The 8,372-nt window shown below is 40.6% G+C and overlaps 1 long non-coding RNA gene across 1 annotated transcript; it reads left to right on the forward strand.

Annotated features, from left to right (window-relative positions):
- Positions 1–7,180: 7,180 nt before the first annotated feature.
- LOC123960427 lies at positions 7,181–8,287 on the forward strand. Its single transcript, XR_006822521.1, has 3 exons — positions 7,181–7,313; positions 7,624–8,103; positions 8,225–8,287. It is a non-coding gene; the product is annotated as an uncharacterized LOC123960427 (long non-coding RNA).
- Positions 8,288–8,372: the final 85 nt, after the last annotated feature.

An 8,372-nucleotide genomic window follows, 5' to 3' on the forward strand; every position in this document is an offset into this window, starting at 1 on the left:
CAGCCAGCCGACGCTGTTAGAACTGTGTTCAAGAATGCCTCCTTTGGTTTCAGCCTCTGGGGAGCTCAAAATACTCTAGAGAGCAGCTTTTCAATGTACGCCAAACTTGAGAATATAAAATATAATAACAAAAAATGAATTAAATAAAAAGCAAAAAAAACAACATGCCAATAAAATCATGACTCTAACAGTAACGAGTGGTCAGATTAGTAATAATGACTTTACAAATGAGCTCATTTGTTGATTTATCTGTTCTGATGAGACTGTGTGTTCTGGCAAGAACTGAACTGTATGCTTTCTATGAACAATAAATTACAAAGGGTCTAATGTAAAGCACATCTGGGGTAGTCCTTGATAAACAATGTAAGGCAACGACAGACTAAGAAGTCTATTGCAACAAGTCTGATATGTTAAACTGGCCTTAAGCTGATACTGATGTAAGTGCTGAGTTTCTCAAGGCTAGAGAAATGAAAATCAGTCATGGTTTGCCAAGAGGGAGTATCTCTATCGCCTTGTCCTCAAAAGCAAAGATAATTGCATGCAGGCGATCATGTGAGCGTTATCTGAAAAAAGAAAGACTTTTATGTACAGTGCTAGATGTCATACACACCACGCCACATATGCGCACACGTAAAACACATACATCTACCAACACATGCAAAATTGAAGCTTAACTAAGCAAGAAAATGCATGCTATTTGTTTATGTGTGTGCAAGACAGAAAGTGAGAGTGAAAGACAGAAGCAGACAAAGAGAGAACTGTATGGCCTCCCATCTCAAGGAGGGAGAGTGAAACAACTGAGAAAGCAAGAGGACGTGGGAGGCAAGCGGGTGGGTGAGGGGTGAAGGGGAGCCCATCTAAACTCATTTTGAAAATCAGAACTTCTTTTCTAAAGTCAGCATTTCAAATCAGAGCGTGTCCCCTCTCATTTAATGCATCATTTTGCGAAGTGATAAATTTGTGAATTAGACATACATCCTTTTTGCTTTTAAGATACTGGGCCTCATAAGGGAGGGAACAGTGTGGAGGATTTAAGAGCGTTTCGCCGTGTCAAACATTAAAACCCACAGGGAGAGCATCAGCACAATTAGACTGGGGTGAAGGGAAGAGAGAGAAAAATCCACAGACAAAATCAGGATCTTAAGAGCAGCGGCGTTATTCGTCTGTACAGTAACGTGGTTATCTGTCGCGGGTGATCCTTTTAAACGCTTCGTTTGCTGGGATAAAAGCAGAGCGGAGGAAATAAACTTAGTTCTGCCTCCAATCTGCAAATCCTTGGTGGTCATGGAAGATGATCCCAATTTGCTTCTGAGCAGCACTGTCAGATCTCACAATAATAAATAATTTAAGACTTTAAGCGGCAATTATGCTCGATAAATGTGGAAAGCCTGTAGACCACTGCTTGCTGTAGCCAGACGATGCTGAGGTTCCTGCAAAAATACACCAGTCGCTACTTATGTCATAGCCAATAAATCACGCAGAAAGGTTAATGAGAAATGCTTGATTTAATATCAAGTACGTTCCCAGAACCTACTGCAGTCTTTAAGTTTATATATTTTAAGGTCTATAAAAGTATTTATTCACCATTGATATGTTTGGCCTGGCAAAGCAATTATCAACACCTTTTCAGATTCTGAATTTGGTCCTGGAGATCCCAGGTTGTCTTTAACAATTCAACAAACATACTTACCATAGTTACCATTGTTGGAATTGCTTTTAAAGTGATTTTGAACTGATGACATGTTTCAGAGGCCTGCTACAGAAAATGATGCATTACTTCTGTTTTGGGTCTTAAAGACCCCATCTGTAAAACATGGTAAATTACAATGGATTTTCATTTGGCCTACCCTGTAACTGTGATTGGTGTTGACAGTATTTTGTAAGAATTTCCAGAATCCCGGATATTGGTATTATTTGGGTTTTCAGTTATAAGTCTATTTGCCCTGTCTAACTGACCCCATACATGAGTAATGTCACTATGAAAGAAAACATACTGAACATTTCTTTGTCTGTGAATAACTTTATGGCAAGACAAAAGGAACATCATTTTGTTTGTTGTTGTTCAATAAAACATGAGGTTTGGCGTAATAATGATTACTCATGTCACCTTCATCAAATGTGGAAGCCCAATTTGTGCTGAACAGTTACCACTTCAGTACTTTTCTACATGTTGATTTGTATTTTTAAATATATATGAAGTTTAAAAAAAGATTACTTAATCTTAAGATTTACATAAAAGGGTGGAGTCTTCGAGGCAAATAGCAACGGACAATTCATATTAAAATCCATTCATTTTCAAATTATTTTCTTTTTTAATGGTGTGGTCCAAAGAACATCAGAAAATTGCAATTTCATAGTCCAAAGTGATGTCATCAAATTGCTCATCTTCTCCAATCAATAGACCAAACCTTAAAATATTCATAACACAAAGAAAGAAATATTCACAAATGAAAAGCTGGTACTAGGAAATTTATGACATTTTTATTGAAATGGCAAACACAAATAGATTTAAAGAACGAATCAATTATCAAACTGGCTGCTGACCATTTTTCTGTTGATAGACTAATTTTACATTTAATTGATTTGTTTTTGTGAAAGAGAAGGTTTTGGTTGTGTGAGCCCAAGCCTAAGATCTCCTATTTAATGTGCTCAAGGATTATTAAAGAAACTGACCTTTCGAACAACTTCATGTTTAACGGGATAATGAAGTGATGACGTTTTTTACCCAAAAGATCAAATCAATTTCACTGTGAAATCATAATTGATTGAAATTGAATTTTCTGATAGAATTTATAAAGTAATTCTTCTTCTTCTTCTTCTTCTTCTTCTTCTTCTTCTTCTTCTTAACTAGCACAGTATTGGCTTTCCTCCATCTCATCCATTCTGCCTTTCACTTTCTGACTCATTCAGAATTTTGAGCATCATTAGAATCGTGTGACTGCAAATACCGTACTGCGCCTAGCCAATCATGATCCTGTGAGTGAGTATCAGCTACAGCTCATAGAGAGGCTTTGTATCTAAAATTGCCAGGAGAAAACAAAAGCATCACATTTTGTGGTGCTGGTAATACTGTACTTGTGTACCAGTTTTGCCATCTATAATAACCCTTCATTTATAAGTTCAACAATATATATTCACTGGAATCATGCATGTATGATATCACCAATTTCAAAATCAGTCATAACAGATCATCAATGTGAGCCAAATAAACACTTTTCTACCTTTTATTCAATTCCTTCCAAGTATTCACTAAATATATTATATGAGTCTGGACAGACATGAATGTAAACTGCGACTCTACGGGTTGGTGGAAGCACAAAACCGATGGGCGGTTTTATGTTCTGGTTTGTTATGATTTTTGAAACACATCACTAACAGAGAAGTCACGTTTTTCACTTAAAGTTGGTGCTGATCAGCAAACTAGAGATGTCATTGATATCAGATTATAATGAATGTAAATAAAGGTGTATTCACAGGCCTACCTACTGTATATTAATTATCTATGCAATGATGTACAATCTTTTGAAACTCCTTGAAAATGTGAAACATGCATCTTCAGATCATTACTATCCCAGTTTGGATTGTAACCAATAAACCAATCAGTCAAGCAAACAAAAAATAAAAACAATCTGAGCCAAGGCATGCAGGGCTGTCTGGTTTCAGAAAGCCTGCTTTGGTTTGATTTCTCTCTATGGTGTGGTTTGTTCTCTCATGAGCTGTCTGCCTCTTCTGTAGCCCCATGTTTGCCTTTGTTTCTGCCAAAAGTATGCTAAATCATCAAGTCTCCTCCAGCTTCCACAGCTGCTTAGGTGAGACACTAAATGTAGAACAATAATTACACAATTTAACAATAAAAGATGGTAAATTACTCTCTATTGCTTAACATGTTTGTTCATTTTCACAGTGCAATGTCATTCGATTAATATTTTTATAAACGTGGATGTGAAGCAAACCTCCCCCCAAATCATCATTAGTTCCTTTTCTGGGCAGAAAATAGTGCCAGCGCAGCATTTACATTTATTACTGACTGGGAGCATTTAATTCCAGGATGTGAGTTGTGAGGTCTGTAAAACAGCATGCTCATTTTCATTTTTAGGCTGGCGAAGTCTGCAGAGGGAAACAAAGCCAGAGAGCAGCAGAAAATGAGACTTTGGCACAGACTACTATTTACCTAGAAGAGTCACTGTGTCCATTTGGGTTAGATATTTTGGTGGCCACTGGAATCCAGTTTGTGAATACCTGCATTGAGCCAGTGGGGCAGGGGCAATGCTGTGAGACCACGGACAGGCAGGAGCCACTGGTCACCACAGTTTGAACATGGTGCCCTCATGCTGTTTGCTCCTCTGCCGCCTCCTCTCCTGTATGGCCACCACTGTGTTTGCTCATGCGTGGATATGAAATCGCAGCAAATATGATGTGACGTGTGGAGTGCCACCTTGCAGGAACAAAGATGTATGTTTATTTTATTATATGAAGCTTTTCTTCGTATGTTTTTCTTCTTGACAATCCTGCCATAAACATGAGACGTGTGTCTACAAATGATTAATTATAAAGTTTGAGTGGTAATATATTTTAATTTGATTATAATGAATTTTAAATCATATCTTGTAGTGTAGTGTATAAACATTCTGGCTGTATGCCTTGAGACAAGTGGTGTCACATATAATCTTCATGCTGTTAATCAGATTTTTCAGATTCAAAACATCATTTGAAATTTCACATTTAATCAAATGGCCAAAGTGCAGTGTAAAAAGTAAATAATGCAAATAAATATAAACATCTATATGTCATGCAGTTTCCCCAAAATGTTCACCATCACTAACTAAAGACAGTTGGCATATTTTCAACCCAGAAATAGAGATTGAGTAGAGTATTGTAATTAATTTTAACAGTCCAATAGTTTATTTCAAAACAACTCTGTTATTTCAATGCATGCAGAAAAAGCATCAAAGACAGTAATTGCTGCCAGCAAACAATGAATGTATCAGCTGCAGACGTTGCACCAGTATCTTGCGCTAAAGGCCAACCCAAATACCATGGATGTGGCCACAGGGGAATGAAGGGAGCGGAGACAAGAGGAGAAGAATAGTGTGTAGGGGTTTGAAAGAGAGATGAGGGGAAAAAGACATAATTCCCAAAGACTTAATTCTCCTCTGTTCTCCTTTGAAGGCCAACAAGGTCTCTGCTTTCCCTGTTGTTAGTAAAGCTGGAATCCTGCAGTGAAAATTAGAGAAAAGAAATGGCATTATATGAAATGGCATTCTGACACTATGCACTGTCGACAGAATCTTTTAAAGTTAACAGGCCATATAATTCATCCACTAAAATATTAGTCCCTTTTCCACAGGCTTGGGTTAGTCATGGAGAGCTGGAAGGGCTGTTTGCTGTGATGTGTTGTGGTGGGGGCTGAAATAAGCTTATTATCAAATTTGACTCTGAAACTGCCTCATTTCTTGGATGCATGAAATGCCCTGTCTCTTCTGTGAGGGTGGCTGGTAATGCTGAGTGGCAGGTACTCCAGAACAGCGCCAGAGTCCAGTCTGTCGCCAAGGTGATGACGTTATGGCAACCAGCTGTCAAACGGCTGGATAACCGCCGTCGTCGACAAAGACGCTCACCAGAACCAGATGCTGCTAGCATTTCCACCAATTAGGAGTCAGGAGCTGGGTGCCTGTCGAAGGAGAAGGAGGCCAACAGAGAGCAGAGGAACAACACCATCACTGTCAGACATAGTGCTACGACCACTGAGGAACAACAGAGCTGCGGTAGAAGAAAAAACAGAGGAAAGGAACAGAAAAATACAGAATGTAAAAGAGAAAATGAATTCCAGTGACGGTTGCCCTGGGTTACAAATTAATTGGGGAACTTTATCAACTTGTTCCATTAATGAAAGTGAAGAAGGGAAGAAATTAGGAAAAGCAAAAATTGCCACATCGGCTCACTGTTGTTTGCGATTTGTATTCCTCTCTTCTTTTCATCTGACATTTGACACTATGATAGATAGAAGTTGATAGATAGACATACAGACAGACAGACAGACAGACAGACAGACAGACAGACAGACAGACAGACAGAAAGAAAGAAATCATTGCTATCAGCAGTGTGGAGTTAGGAGAACATTGAAGTAATGAGAGCCAACAACAGGAAGAGACTTGTAGTCTGGCTTTTTGCACAGCATCGTAACAGCAGCATCTGAACATGAAGAGCTCTGTTGTCTAGTCAAGCTTGTTCTGAATGGAGAGTAATTTCATGTCCTTGTATAAAAGTATACCCTATTGTTTGAGAATTAAGCACAGCGTATAGGCCTGTAATTATACCTCCACAATAGCGGGTTTTCAGAAAAGAGCTGGAAATAGCATTGGAGGGTTCCGGTCTGAGCTTCGAAGTACAGCTACTAACAGGCTGACAGACTGTAAAATGGCAGAGAGCAGAGAATAGAATCAGAGACTACTATCGTTTTACTGCTTGTGGATTGGAGGGGCCGCTGCCATTGTCCAGTAACTTCCTGATTTGCACTGTGGTGCATGGTTTATAAATGTGGGTACAGTGCTATGAAAGCTATTGTTAAAGGCGAGACTATTGTAAAGAACGTTGAGAGGCGAGGACATCAGGAAGAGAAAGAGAGAAAAGTAAATAAGATATAAGAGGACTCAAGAGGAGGCAATTAAACAAGGAACAGAAACAAAATGCAGAGAGTCCAAATAAGATGTTTTACCAGACCCCCTCCATAGCCATTTCGCATCCTGAAATAACATCATGCTTTTACCCCAATTTCATAAGTGAGCAGCCTGGCATGGTGCCTAAGTACCCAGCAAATAGAGGGAATAATATCATTATATCATATACAATAGGGAAATCCCAGTGGTGAGCAGACTGCATGAGCAGCTGTCTGATAGGGACAGTAGGCGTGTGCACGTCTGTGTGTCTGCGTGTGTGTGCATGTACTTTAAAAAAGCGTGGAAAGAAGTGTACAGTAGTTTTGCATGTGTGTGTGCGTATTAGCGTCATCATTGACTTTGGCTTTATAGCAAGCTCCCGGGCAGTGCTTTACCTGGGACCTAATCAGTCAGTGAGCCTCACTACCTCCCGGGACTGCCCAGCTGGAGGGGCGTGTGTGTGTGTTTGTGTGTGGAAGAAAGAAAGAGAGAGAGAGTGAGGGTGAGAGGAAGTCTAAAGGGGGGCTGCAGACGGCTGTGCCGAACAGAACAGCCTTCTGGGAGCCAGTTCAACCCCGCCTTCTCATTTTCAGTGCCCACGGCTCTCTCTGACTGGCCACAGTCAAGGTGATCTTCGTCCAGTACACACCTCCACAGGTACACACACAGACACACACATGCACAGACAACACAATTGTTCAGAAATATTCCAATAGCATACAGATAGATTGACATGTCACTGTTAATACTGATACATAAGAGGTAAATCAAACTGTCATGGACTTCTCATTCACGCCCACCCATACCACACACATCGAAACACAGACGGCACAAAATTGCTGAATGGTGACAAATAAGGTCATATAATTTCTTTCCATAGCCAAATCTGGTTTGCACCCAAATTTTGAGGGAAATAACCTGCACAAATTAATCAGCCATCAGTGTAACTCCTAACTGTTTCTGACAGTATTTGCAGGACATGGCAGCCTTTGTCTGGAGCTGGGAGTGCTAAGTGTGGCCAGGCGGTCTTACTCGATGAGGAGATGCTGGATGTCAGCCACGCTGAGCTTCAACAGCCCCTTGGGCCTCTGTCCCTGGGGTGAGCACGGGTTCAGGGAGAAACCACGCACCAGTCAACTGCCAGTCCACAAGCCTCCAAATGGCCAACCTCCACCTGGAGAATCACTTTGCATGTAGAAAAAGAGGCGACGAGGTGGAGAGATGGAGACCAGGGAGAAGAAGGATGGTGAGGAGGAGAGGAAACATAACGGGTTGCCATGACGAGGAAGCAGGGGAATAAAAAACAAACAGAGGCGGGTGGCACCGGGGTTGTCAGCAGTGAGAGCAGTGACAGCTTCCCTGGCATGCCTGGCACCCTCTGTTGCAGAAGTCTGGTGGACAGAGAAACTCAGACTCCTCTCTTCTCCTCCATTTACAATGTACAATTGTAAGTCCCACATCATACCACAGTTCTTTCTTGTTTTCATTGAAACTTAAGCTTCTCAGTCTCCTGTCTAATATAAACTGTGTTCTGTGGTACTGTACCTATCCCAACTAATCCTTCATAGTCATGGTCCACTGGTTGTGACAGGAAGACCACCTGTGGCCAGGCAGACTGTGACCTAAATGGAGCTTATGGCAAGTCAGCTATAGCATGTGTGTGTGTGTGTGTGTGTGTGTGTGTGTGTGTGTGTGTGTGTGTGTGTGTGTGTGTGT

The sequence above is a fragment of the Micropterus dolomieu genome, linkage group LG21, assembly GCF_021292245.1.
Source record: "Micropterus dolomieu isolate WLL.071019.BEF.003 ecotype Adirondacks linkage group LG21, ASM2129224v1, whole genome shotgun sequence".
NCBI classification, from domain to species: domain Eukaryota; kingdom Metazoa; phylum Chordata; class Actinopteri; order Centrarchiformes; family Centrarchidae; genus Micropterus; species Micropterus dolomieu.